General features: G+C 31.7%; 1 long non-coding RNA gene across 1 annotated transcript; it reads left to right on the top strand.

Annotated features, from left to right (window-relative positions):
• Positions 1-13,044, top strand: LOC134695428 (uncharacterized). Its single transcript, XR_010102763.1, has 3 exons — positions 1-57; positions 8,689-8,733; positions 13,000-13,044. It is a non-coding gene; the product is annotated as an uncharacterized LOC134695428 (long non-coding RNA).
• Positions 13,045-14,830: the final 1,786 nt, after the last annotated feature.

Genomic DNA, 14,830 nt, shown 5'->3' with positions numbered 1-14,830 from the left:
CTTTTACAATTTACATAACTGAAAATGAAAAAATTATAGGATTATACGTGTAATATCGTAAGTTTATTTTAACAGATATTCCCATTTGTTTGTGATAATTTTCAATTATTTGTTGTGAAATTATATGAATTAGAACCAAACTAATACACGAATATGATGTGAATGCTTCTATAATATCAAATGTGAGAGATTCCTGACCCAAGTGCAGAGACAGAATTCACCTTTTTCGGTAAGTGTGTTGATTGCAAAGAATAATGAAAAACAGAATAAAACATGTGAAAAGTTGAATAGCTAATAAAAGAATACAGTTTCAAAGAGTAAGAAAGTAAACACAACTTATTGGAGTAGAAGCGAATGTTTGTTTATTTAGTGTCTTAACTGATAAGTTTCTGCTCTTATTTCATATGAATAAAGTACAAATAGGTTTTATTGTAACGTTATTGGTATTCTGCCATATTAGTTGTACATGTATCCTTTCTTTTTGTTCAGTTGTTTTAATAACATTTTAATCTAACATAATTCTTTGAAAACCATCTTTCATGGATTTCATGGGTTTCATGTGAACCACAAATTTAAATGTAGGTTACTTAACCTTTTGAAATGTTCTTCATTTCTTTTACAGCTAATACATATAGAACTTTAACTCAACACTTCGTGTTTCCTGAGCGTATTCCTTACCCGTCCCTTTTATCATATCACGCATATTGCTCAAATGGAAATAAGTGATTCATAATTCGCCTTTTCAGAGTCTAAAGGATCATGGGTAATTTCATTTCATTCTTGCATCAAAATGAAAATAACGTTACGTCATTGGTTGAATTTACATTGTTTATGACATTTCTAACCAATCACGACGTTTTGATGTACACTTTTGAAAATATGAACCAGGATGCACCCGATTCTGAAACGGCGAATTAGAACAAGCTTTATACGCGTTTGTTGAAATTTTTAGTAATTTGTGTTGCAAGTCTGTGATATATGTTCATACAGATTTTTGCTGCTGGATCCAATAATTTTTAAATTAACTTATTTGTATATTTTGGTTGTTCAACCAATTTGTCAATATGTGCGAGCTCAGGACTATCACTTCTGTTTTTTTCTGTTATTCCGTTGGTGTATGGCATTTGATTTTATTAGTTTTATAGGCTTTCCAGTTTTGAATTCGTTTTCTTTCTTTCTTTTTTTTTTATAAGAAACTTGCACTTTAAGTTGTGTGTAATATATATGTTTCAGAAAGCTTTAAAAACTTCCTTTTCGGGGGAAAAGTAACAGGTTTCAGTACTTCATTTAAATATACGGAAATAATGAATATTATTATATTTGACAATATAGGTATGGTGGGGTTATCTTTTATCGCAAACGAAATATCATCTAACAAAATTAGATAATTGTTAGTCTTCAATTTATAAAATCTGTTTGTAAGCTTTTCTTACCAGGATAATCATCCGGAAAATATGAGGGTATGCGATGATCAACATTTTTTGTCGTTGGCGTCGTATTGTTCGTGTGTATTGTTGTAAATTCTAATTTGTTCATTATAATTATCAATGTAATTGTAATTCTATAACTATCATGTGGTGATGGACATTACGGCCATATTCACCATATAGGTACATAATGTGTATCGTCGTAATTTTCAATATGGCATACCAAATAATATGCATTGTTAAATCCACCATTTTGACGTAAGAAAATGCCTGTACAGAGACAGTTATCCATTCGTATGATGTGTTCGAGATTTTGATAAGGAACTTTCTATATTTAATTTCATCGGGGTTCGGTATTTTTGTGATTTTCCTTTTTTGATGTATTCAATTTGCAAATCAAATAAATTGATAGGAAATTCACGTCATTTAAGGAGGTAGACCTATGTTAAGGGAAATAACTCTTAAAATCATCAGTACGTTTGTGTCAACCATTTTCATAAATATATTCTAAGCTTCTATGTTACATAGATTATTTTCAATCTGTTTCAGTTAAATGCTTTAAATATGTTGATGAAACTTGACTTTTACAAACACATAACTGATTTAAAGAGTTATCTCCCTGAACCAAAGTCTAACTCCTTAAACTGTGGTGGATAACTGTCTCATTGACAGTCACTACATTCCGTTACTTCTTTTCAATCTCTTTAGCCTTTGTGTTATTGTAATTGATTAAGATTTTATTAGATTAACGTTAGAATAGAACCAAAAGATAAAACGACCACATTCATTAATTAAAATTATGCATGCCAATATCAATTAAAACTATACCTATTTTTACTATTTTCTACCCCCTCCCCCCTCCCGTAAAAACTAGTTAATATGGCGTCGACATTTAAAATTGATGTATCAATGGATGCTGTAGCAACATAACAAAGCAACTCACTCAACGCTTTGTCAAAAGGTAGGTTATTCAATATATAAAAGTAGAAAGCTTATGCTTTTAAATAGTTTGATACGTAATCTTGTGAACAGAATGAAAACAACACGTTATAAATCCAATGCGTCTTTTCTGGATTTGCCTGCATTAAAAACGCTGAAAGCCGAATATTTGTAATCCTAGGATGGATGTATATTTATAAGGACCAAACACGTTTTAGAACTTTACACGAAAAAGGGTATAAAAGATAGATAAATCCATCTAAAGTTAAATTAGTCTGAGGGGATGGAAATCTTCGTTTCTGTATAGTTTCAAAATTTGCCGATCACTTTGTTTTCCCACAAAATATCATTGACAAGGTTCTGTTTTGTAAATTACGTTCCTAATTTCGAAAAACTTGTACAAAAGAGGGACGAAAGATACCGAAGGGACAGTCAAACTCATAAATCACTAAAATAAACTGACAAACTCACGGCTAAAACTAAAAAAGACAAACATACAAACAATAGTACACATGACACAACATAGAAAACTAAAGAATAAGCAACACGAGTCGTGGGGGTTCATTCACTACATGTGCAACCCTGGTCTTCCTATCTATCAATACCAGGCAGAACCCCACGTCATAACATGGAAATAAATTGATAACTCTAGTCTACCAAAGGATGCAAAAAAAGTGCATCGGATAGACTGGACGCCTATAATATTATATTAAATACATACAACGTGTTTTTCAATATAAACACAAGATAGCAGATTTTGTATCTTTGGTATTCATTAATATTTGGAAATAACTTATTGTTAAACTCTGAGAGGCATTTAAGTGGGCGCTAGATTCACATGGAAAGGGTTTTAAGAGTAGCATGAGAGCAGCAGCAACGGTATAATCTTCTTTCATGACGTTTTCTTCGAACCAGTTACATAAATAAATAAATGTAGAGTTCTATAGCTCTTCAATAGTTATCAAAGGTACCAGGATTATAATTTAGTACGCCAGACGCGCGTTTCGTTTACACAAGACTTATCAGTGACGCTCATATCAAAATAGTTATAAATACAAACAAATACAAAGTTGAAGAGCATTGAGGATCCAAAATTCCAAAAAGTTGTGCCAAATACGGCTAAGGTAATCTATGCCTGGGATAAGGAAATCCTTAGTTCTTCAAACTGAGGGAAATTTAACATACAGTGCTATAGTATTGAAAATTATCTATTGGTAATGAACAGAAATAACAAAGAAATTATTAAATTCATTTTATATACACATGATATACTATTATAAAAAAAAGGTAATAGGTGAATAGATAAACAAAAATATGAATAATCATAATATTGGTTATTACTTTACTATTAATATCACTAATGATAACAATGAATATCATAAATTTATACATCTGGCTTATAAGCACTAGGAAACGGAGGTAAGACGATGGAAAAAATACCCAAAACAGTACACTAACCACAACGTTCAACACGAAAGAATGAACAACACAAAATCCTTCATTTAGCAGTAGTCCATCAGCTAGTTCTCAAAAGCGCTCTAGTTAAGGAGTTTGTGTTACACCCCAGGGTACCGCGATTTTTTTTGATAGAATTCAACTTCATTATCTAATTGATAAAATACAAGGTGTTAGACTAAAAAAAAAGTGTCCAAAAGAGGTTTAAAAACGTCCCTTTCAATGGTCCCCTCATTTAGCAATCACGAATAAGTAATTTTTAATTATTTATTTTGATATAAAGCGACAAAAAAAAAATAAAGTATAGGTGTAAACAACTAAAACATATACAAAACTATCATATTTAATGTTACTCTGCAGATTTTTTGTTTAAAAAAAAAGTTTTTTTTACATTACAAACAATCCGATTTTTTGGGTTAAAATTAAGGCATATTTTTTCCTTTCATAAAGAAATTCGTTATATATTTACCCGTTTTAGTTAATTAAACTTTAGAATTAATCATTATATAATGTTTCAATCAATTGCAGTATTTATATATCGTCTAAAATATGAAATATTTGATAAAATAAATGTACGTGCAAATACTCGTTAAATTACGGAAATCATCAAATTACCATCTTTGATTCAGTATACAACATGTACAATGCATTCACACATAAGCATTATCAATTTGCAACTGAAAACACACATTTAAATGTCGATTTATGATGTTTTGGTGAGACAAATTATTTTATAAAGTGAATGTGTAACAAAATATTACTGAAAAAGTACAAATTAAGGTGTTTTTTTTTGCGTTCAGAAAAGGTGCACTCTATCGAACTCAATAAAAGTGTGCTTGATTACATTTTGTGTTTTAGCTATGTAGTGATTGACTTAAGATTATTAAGTCATTCAATCGACAAACATCGCTTTGAATGAACGTCAAATAGTCAGTTATGAGAATTGGACATACTTTTTACGTTTTTAGGTTTCTAAGAGATACAAAAAAAAAATGGCTTTGTTGTTTTCAGTTTAAATAAAGATTCTGTTAAGCGTTGGTTGTTAAATGTACATGAAATTGTTATCAAAGGTACAAACATTATAATTTAGTATGCCAGACGCGCGTTTCTTCTACATAAGACTCATCAGTGACGCTCATATCAAAATATTTGTAAAGCCAAACAAGTACAAAGTTGAAGAGCATTGAGAATCCGAAATTCCAAAAAGTTGTTCCAAATACGGCTAAGGTAGTCTATCTCTGGGATAAGAACACCCTTAGTTTTTCGAACAAATCAAATTTTTATAAACAGGAAATTTATATAAATGAACACATTATTGATATTCATGTCAACACAGATTGTTGACTACTGGGCTGGTGATACCCTCGGGAACGTCCACCAGCAGTGGAAAGAGCTTCAATATCCTTAAAATTCGAGATTTGGTAGGAATGGGTAACCCTGAAACATCCGCACAAAAAGAATTATAAAAAACTCGAATGAAGCGAGACAAAACCGATGTTATGAAATTGTTTCAGACACTGCAAAGCTGGCCAAATCCATTTGAAACATCTGAGCAGTTATATGGCGTGTTCTCGGGTTCTGTTGCTTCTTCGGAATTAATGTGCAACCTTCTAAACGCGTATGAAAAGGGAAAGTTTGCTTCAAAAATGTTCATGAATGAACGGCTTATACAAAAGTAAACCAATATCTTCAAAACAATTAAAAGATTATCATTGCTTACATTTAAAAAAAAGGAAATAAAAAACAAACAGTTAATGGCCGATAAGAACAACAAAACATTGAGAGCAGATGAAAAAAAATGTCGCCTGCTTGTCATAGCCCAGACAAGATAGTTGGTTGCGCAAAAGGCTCTCCAGTTTGAATTAGGTCCTCTTCCAATGTATCTTGCAAACTTTGATGGTACACATGTAATGAAAATCAAAATCTGTCCTGGATGGTCTTTTAGAAAATGGTCATTCCTTAGGAAAGCATGTGGATATTTGATGACATGGCAGTTATTCAACCCATTACTAGGAAACCAAGCACTTTTTTTTATTTGGCAATTGTTATTTTAAAAACCATCCTTTTAGTTTCGAAAAGAGGTCCCGCATTGATTTTGTGACTGATTAGTATCCCACAATATCCATAAAAAAATTAAAACAGCAGGTCCTTGGGAGGGCAAATCATTACGATAAGTTCTAGACCATCACAATCGTGTTCTTGGGAATGGAAGAAATGTTTGTTAGTTAGGGAAAACAAAGTTGCTCTTGTTGAATTCTTTGGTTCGGAAAAGAGTAAATAATCCAACAGATTTACACTTGAATGTATTGATTTATTTGTATCACATGGAAGGATGTGCCACAAAATAAATGTTGGAAATGAAAGAGCGTAGAATGGTTTTATCTTATAATCAAACAGGAAGAAGCCGATTACAAAATGTTTCTTAATGCAAAAATATGCAGCTGACAAAAGTTACAACTCTATTGTTATAAAACCTCTTGACATTGATGTGGAAGTATTGGCTTACTATTTTCACAGTTGCATATCAATTCTTACATTGTTAGATTGGTGATAATGTTTGTAGAAAATTGCCAGGACTTCACGGCAGTACAGGTTGTGATTCAGTAAGTGTTTTGTCTGGTAAAGGAAAAAAGGCAAAGTATTCGGCTTTTTGACACTTTATGTGTTTTCGGAAGGTCTATTACATCGTGGTGAAACCTTAGAAGAGGTTGACGAAGAGTTGGCAAAACACTCGAGAGGTTTTCGTGTTCTATATATGGCTACGAAATAAAAAATATCGATGAATAAAGATCAGAACGTTTTGAAATGCAACCAAAAAAAGATTTATTGTCATCTACTGCCCCGAACAAAAGATGCAATGTTTAAGTACAATAAATCATCCAACTTTCAGACGAAGATTTCGAAATCTGCTCTTAAACACAACACTGGTCTGTTGCTAAACAACTATAGTTGGATTGTTTAGAACGATTTGATCAGTATCAATTGGCTAGACCAACCACCAGCGTTAGATGCTTTAATAATTCTGAAGTGCTGTTCATTTAAAGCTGGTTGTGCCAACAACAGATGTTCGTGTGTTCAACAAGGTTTATCCTGAACAGATACCTGTATGTAAATGCTCGAAAGCTTGTAGATATAAGGATTATCAAAACGTTGATATTGCTAACGATGACGACGAATATGATGGAAATGATGATAATGATAGTTCGGTAGATGCAGGTGACCAAACTGATGATGATTCTATGGATTGAACTTCTGCGTGACCTTAAAATGTAGTGATTCGGTTGTTTAAAAAAATTTAAAAAGATAGAGATCTAGAAACCCTGACAGTTTTGTGTGTTTTAATATGTAAGTTATTTCATGAATATGATGTAAAAATTTGTGACAGAATCGTGCATTTCTAGTTGCCTATATTTGTGTTTGTCGTTGATTCTATGTTTTTGATGTCTTACCTTTAAATGTTTTTTTCAACAGCCTTTCAATTGTAGTTACATTATGCTCTATGTTTCAGTATAAAAAAATAAACCATTTTATCAAGAAAATTAGTACTTTTGCTTCTTTTCATTCAAAATCATGAATTTTGGAAATTAACCTCCCCCTTTTTTTCTTGGTCCTCTACGATTTAAAAATTAATTAAAAATTAGCCTGCGTTTTAATAAGATATGATTTGTTCCATTTAATAAAAAGAATAGTACTGAATTATTGGTTATTTTTACATTTTTCTGTAAATATGTGCAAAACAAAATTTTTGATATACCCTTAAATAAGTACCCTTTTAACCCTTTTGGACACTTTTTCAAAAGTCTAACACCTCTTAAAATATTCTTCAAATATTACTCTTTAAATTTATACCAAAAAATTGCGGTACCCTGGGGTGTAACACAGAATTGAAATTTTGCCCTACCAGCTGATGGACTACAGGGGTGACGTTTGAATAAACAATGATCAAGTACTAAGATCGGATGCTGAACATTTAGTATATGTGACATACATAGCTATTTTATTAGGTTATTTTTTGTAATTATAAATCATCAATTGTTTCATTCTTTTTTTTTATCAATCATAGGCTTTCATATACTGTAAACCAACTTAAGTTCGCGAGCGATTAATTTTCGCGACTTTCGCGAGTAGAAAGATAACGCGAAATTAAATCGTCGCGAATATGTATAACTTGGATCTTTCCTTATTAAACTAAATCAAGTTAATTAGAAAATCGCGAAATTAAATCGCCGTGAAGTAGACTAGATGGAGATAAACGCGAAATAAAGTATCAGCGAAAATAAGTTGGTTTACAGTAAATCTGGATTTCTGCGATCCTGAGGAAGGTAAATCCAGAAAAGCGCTTCGGACAGATGAAATTTATATAATGTGCTGTTTATTTCTAATCAAATTTAACATATAATCCGTTGCAAATGCCTTTGACTTTAAGGTAGAAGATATAAATGAGACAACTCAAAAATACATTGTATCGGTTACGTTTCAACTATTTTATGATATGGAATACAGTAATTTGAAAAAAAAACCCATCTTTTTGTTTTTCTTTATCAATTGTTAATCGATGAATTTTTCTTTTATGGTAACACAAAGAATACTTCATCCTTTTTAATATCCTACAATCCATTTTCGCTATATGGCCATATTAGCCTTTCAATTTCACGGTTGAAAATGATAGTGCTAGTGGGGGGGGGATTCCGTTTACCATAGACACATTCTTCTTTAAAGTATTTCGTTTGTGGTTTGTGAATATTATATATTTCATATTTACAACATATACAACAATGTTTATGCACCTAATATTAACACGATATAATGTAATACAAAAGTTATTTTCAATAAACGCTGTTGATCTTTTAATATATCTTTCTTGTAGAAAATACTCCTTCTGAGATGGCGAATGAAAGGACAGTATCGACAAGTATGTACAATGATTGCAACAAAACGATGATACATCCCAAAATTCGGAAAACAGTTTTCACTTGACCATGACCTCATTTTACATGTAAAGTGTTCGTGGTTTAGACAAATATGATACATCTGATCATACCAATAAACGATGAATATTTGATTTGACGCTTACATTAATTATAACAATCATCAGTTTTAGAGCAAGATTATTTTACGCCAAATTAAATAAATGAAAACGTTTACAATTAGTTTTCTATTTTACATGGCAGCACCAATGAATATAAAATCAACACGAGACAATTGATTAACTACGGAGCCCCGCTAGGGACATACAAAGAAAAAAAAAAATATATTGTGCGCACAACTTAAATATATTGTGCGCACAAAATAATATATTGTGCGCACAACTTAAATATATTGTGCGCACAACATAATATAGTGTGCGCACAACTTATATATAATGTGCGCACAACTTAAATATAGTGTGCGCATAACTTAAATATAGTGTGTGCACAACTTAAATTTAGTGTGTGCACAACTTAAATATAGTGTGCGCACAACTTAAACATATTGTGCGCATAACTTAAATATATTGTGCGCACAATATAATATACTGTGCGCACTCAAATAATATGGTGTGCTCCCAAAATTCGGAAAACAGTTTTCACTTGACCATGACCTCATTTTACATGTAAAGTGTTCGTGGTTTAGACAAAATCTCAGATACCAAATTCAATAGTTCTTCTATATTTGGTTGTATTGAACGATTTTAATGGCTAAATGTTCACTTCACAGGTGTCATCTGACTTTGGCATACTCCATTTTTAGGGTTAAGTGGTCCAGCAAAGTGAAATGTTTGTGTTTTGGTGTATTTCTCGGATACTATAAGTATTTAGTTAGATATATATTTGGGGTATAGAATGTTTGTATGGTGAAATTGTCTATCTTGCAATTATATTAATCTGACCTTGATTTTATATTCATGGTTCATTGGTCTATGTTATTTGATTCTTGTTTGGTATTTTTTTCAGATACTATAAAGAATAAATTAACAATATTTTTTTATGGAATGATTTTTATGTATATATATTTGGCTAGTCGGTATCATCTGACCTTGACTTTGTTTTCATGGTTTATTTGTTAATGTTAAATATCCCAGAATTGGTCTGTTTTTCAGATACGATGATAAAGGTATAGTTAAACTTTATTTAATGTACAAAATAATTATAAGGCGCGCAAATCATATAAGTGGTGTTTCTCAGATACATTTGGTTCTTCGATACAGCAAGAAAAAATCCCGCACCCAAATGCGTGCTTCAGCTGGCCTATAAACAAACATATGGACTAGTTCAGTGATAATGGACGTCATACAACTTAACAGTTGTTTCTCGTTTCTCGTTTTTTATATAGATTAGACCGTTGGTTTTCCCGTTTGAAAGGTTTTACACTAGTAATTTTGGAGACCCTTTATAGCTTTCTGTTCGTTGTGAGCCTAAGCTATGTGTTGAAGACCGTACCGTGACCTATAATGTTTTACTTTTATAAATTGTGACTTATAGATGGAGAGTTGTCTCATTTGCACTCATACCACCTCTTCCTTTTTTATCCAAGTATCCTTTTTGTTTAGTATCATACCATCATAAAAATATATGAGAAGAATATTACCCGTATTTGTATGAGCTATGGTGTATATGTATATACTGTAGTTGTCTCTTTCGATCGATCGCGATCAATCGGGCCTAAAGATTTTGAATAAATGATACCCCAAAACGGACCATATTTGGAAAAAATGAATCATAATTGTTTCGATTGTTTTCAAAATATTTCACTGAGGAATTTCTTTGACTATTCCTAAATGGTTTCGTAACATTTCAATTTCATAATGAGTACGAACAACATACCGTAAAATTTTATAATGAAAGCGATCAAAAATAGATACTATAAGTGACCTATTGTCCTCTTCTATTAATCAGAATGAAACTATAACTTGACCTGAAACATTTGTATACAAGGCTTTATTTAATTTAAATCATAATAAGCATACTGTTCTATTTCAGGAGCTTGTTATTTAGTGATTGTCTTTTATTGGTATGGTTCATATCTGTTTATCGTTTTGTTATAGTCATTTTGGGCCGTATAGTTTGCTGTTTGGTGTGAGCCAACGCTCCGTGATAGGGACCGTAATATAACCAATGATTGTTAACTTAAAGTTTTTAATAAATTATGACTTGGGTGGAGAGCTGTCACATTGGCACTCATATTGATTCTTCTGCTTTGTATGTACCCAGTTTTATCTTTATTTGATCACAACTTCATGGTGAATTTTTTAGACTGAACACACCGTCATATTTCAATAACGAACAGTACATCTTTGGTGAGAACCGTACTTAATCATGATCAAACATAGTCACCTTTAATAAAAAAAAACAACCAAAAAACCAACAAAACAACGTGTACGTGTATTCAGTTTTCAGTGGATTTGACTTACTCTACGCTTTTACAATGATACCTTTTAAGAAACCACATACGTCATTGAAGTTGGTGACACTAACTTCATCATAAACTTTAACCAAAACATTTACAATAAACAGAGACGGACGGAAAAAAATAAGAACGCCATGGCTTAAATGAAAAGGACAAACAATAGAACACATGAAACAATATATAACAATAAAGAATAAGCAACACGACCCCCATCGAAAACTAGGGGTGATCTCAAGTGCAACAGATTCTGCTCCTTATGTGGCTCCCTTCGTGTTGCTCATGTTATTACAAATCCGGTAAAAAGTCCAATTGGATAGGTTACATTCATGAAAGGGAAGGGGATTGTAGTGACGACGTAAGGAACATATCCTATATCATTTGCGAAACGGTTATTCCATAAGGGTCAACCAACTCATGATGGCGTCCGTAAAATTTACGAAGGGATGATTTCAACTTCACCATTTGGAACTCTTGGTTTAAAAGCTTCCTTAAGGGCAATATCCCTCTATCCAGAAAATCATGATAGGAAATGCAAGCACGGGAATATCGTATCAATTGGGATATATATACCCCGTATGCAGGTGCTGCTGGAATGTTGCTACTTAGAAATGGATATTTCACAACTGGAAAGCTGAAATCATCTTTTTGTCGTAAAATTTTGTTTTCAACCGACCCTCATTGTCAATTTCTAAATGTAAGTCAAGATATAAGGGCGAAGTAACTGTAATTGTATCTGTTGTATCCTTTATCTTTAGTTCGATGGGATAGATGATTTCAACATAATCCCCAAATTTTGAATTATTAAGTGAAAGTACATCATCTATATAGCGGAAAGTAGAGTTAAAGGATATTGCTAACTTTTATCTTTCTGCGTAAGAGGTTTCTGTATGAGGTCAGACTAATAATGACAAAGAAACAAGTCGGCAAGAAGAGGGGCACAATTGGTTAATATTGGAATGCCGACAGTCTGTTGAAAAACACGTCCACCGACCGTAAAAAATATGTTGTCAATCATGAAATAAAGCATCTTCATAATGTCGATTTCAGAGGTTTTTTTGTTTGAATAAGAGTGATTCTTGTCAAAGTAGGATTCATCCCTACCTAAGACAAGAGACTTGTTTCTACGTTGGTAATTCTATTTTGAAGAAACAAAACAATACCTATTCTGCCAATATGTCTTTTAGTTTGGAATGTTGTGTAAAGGGTTACTCAAACTCATAAATTGAAAATAAACTGACAACGCCATGACTAACAACTTGAAAATTGTCAAACAAATAGGTCAGAGAATTTAAATCTACTAGTATATGAAAGAACGAAAATAATAAAAACAAAAATTAGATTTTTTTAAATTTCAATTTGGAGTCATTATTTAGGACAACAGTGTTTTCTACTATATCAAATACATTGCAATGACCACATTTCCGTCGCAGGTATGTAGACCTGTCTCGTATATCATTGTTAGGAACTAGAAATGTAGTATGTCTCCGTATTTCTCAATAGATATGGAATAAATCGCTACAGTTGCTGAGAGGATATCGAGTAATTTAAAGTAAAAACTTGAGTAAATGAATTCCAGCAAATCTTTTCTCAATTATATGAAGGCAATGCGTTCAATAATATTTTTTTTCATAAACAGAAGTACCCCATAGGGTGCATCACAATTATCAGAAGTGATTTTCATTTTATAAAGGCGGAAAAGTTACCGATTAGCAGGCCACAAATATTGTTAACTTTTAATTGAGCACACTGTTTTTTTTTTAATAAAACAATATTTTTGATATTTACATTTTAGACTTTTTGTCGATAATCGATGAACCTATGAATATACCAGTTGCCGGTAAGTACAAGTGATAAAATCAGGTCATATGTACAATATTTGGCACCACTTCTGCGGATAATAGTGTTATTCACTGTACCTATCGATTTGGACGAAAATAATGCACATTATTAAGTGTGTTATGAGAGATCTATTATGTGAAAAGTTGTATAATTCGGACTATCTAATCAGATCAATTTTTAATATATACTATTAAGATTGTCTTATTTTAAAATGAATAGCGAAATATAAAAAAAAACAGACTTTTCACGTTATTTCTAACTGCAAAGAATATATATAAGAAAGACAAAAGATTAAAAGACTAATTTATCAGTATTGACTCTATTCAAGTCGTTTCTTCTTTCCGCTACTTATAAAATGATGACCTATGTGTGTCATTTGTCATTTTTTCTCTCAGATATTGATGAAAAAATCCAAAGGTTTTTCCTTGAGTTAATTACAACGCCTGGCTTGAAATGGACTACATTTCTTGCTGACCTAGGGTTCAGATCAAAATTGTTGCTTAAATTGCCACAAGAAAAGAAAGATGATCATTTTTGTTATTATTTGGAGTATTGGCTTGGTACCGTAAAATCGTTAGGAAAAAACCCAGTTTCACATTTGTATAGAGCCCTTATAAAGTCTCAAAACAAAGACCTCGTAGATGAACTAAAGTTCAAGTTTCCTAGTGGTGAGAAAAAACTACTTATTTTTCAACATGTCACGACTTAATCAATATTTATAAACAAAACACAATTTATTTTAATATGCAAAAGACAGCAATTCCAAAAATAATACAAACTAAAAACACAAATAAACTATTGACACAGAGATATGTTTCGCATGTCGGAATACATTTAAGAAAGACAATTCGATTGACAGCAACATTGCTGATTAAAATAAAGTCTCTTGACAATAGATACTGAACAACTGAAACAAATTTATAAAACAAATTTAAAGCTAACAAGTTGTTATTGTATTGACATTTGTTTTTTGTAAAGACAAAATTTTAATGGAAATTATTGAAGACTTAATCACTTTAATATGCCGATAGTCTAAATACCTTATGTAAAGACAGTCGGTAAGACAACTTCGTTAAACGGTGTGCTAGTGACCTAATACGGTATATAAGGGGGTCAGTAAAATCCCTAGGTGGATTCCATCTTCGCTCTTACCCCATATGGAATTTACTAAAACCATCTATATACTGTAAACCAACTTATTTTCGCGAGCGATTTATTTTCGCGATTTTCTCGATTATAAAAATAACGCGAATATAAATCGTCGCGAATATGTAAAACTTAGATCTTTCCTTATTAAACTATATCCAGATTTTAGAAAATCGCGAAATTAAATATCCGCGAAATAGACTTGAAAGGGTAAATCGCGGAATAAAGTCTTTGCGAAAATAAGTTGGTTTACAGTATCGTATTCGGTCGTTTACCGCCCATGTAACTAATATTGTATGCATCTCTATTAAATTTTTAACAGACTTCTGTAATCAACATGATATTATTTTAATGGCATAAGTCCATGTTTACGATTGATTGTATATGCATTTTTATATTCTTGTAGGTACTATAGGTTCAATATCTGATCAAGAGTTTGCGGATGTGGAAAGACATCTCTTGCACGTCAACATTTCAAGCAACACTGCAAAGAAAATTAGTTAGTGTAAAAATAATAAATTTTGACAATTTTATAATTTAACACCATAGACACACACATCAGTCGTTTTCATTCATATATAATTACCCCATCTTAATCACATCATATTATAATACCTGCAAACGATTAAATTCTGCCA

This window comes from Mytilus trossulus, chromosome 13 (genome assembly GCF_036588685.1).
Source record: "Mytilus trossulus isolate FHL-02 chromosome 13, PNRI_Mtr1.1.1.hap1, whole genome shotgun sequence".
In the NCBI taxonomy this organism is placed as follows: domain Eukaryota; kingdom Metazoa; phylum Mollusca; class Bivalvia; order Mytilida; family Mytilidae; genus Mytilus; species Mytilus trossulus.
This window is presented reverse-complemented; position numbering and strand designations above follow the sequence as displayed.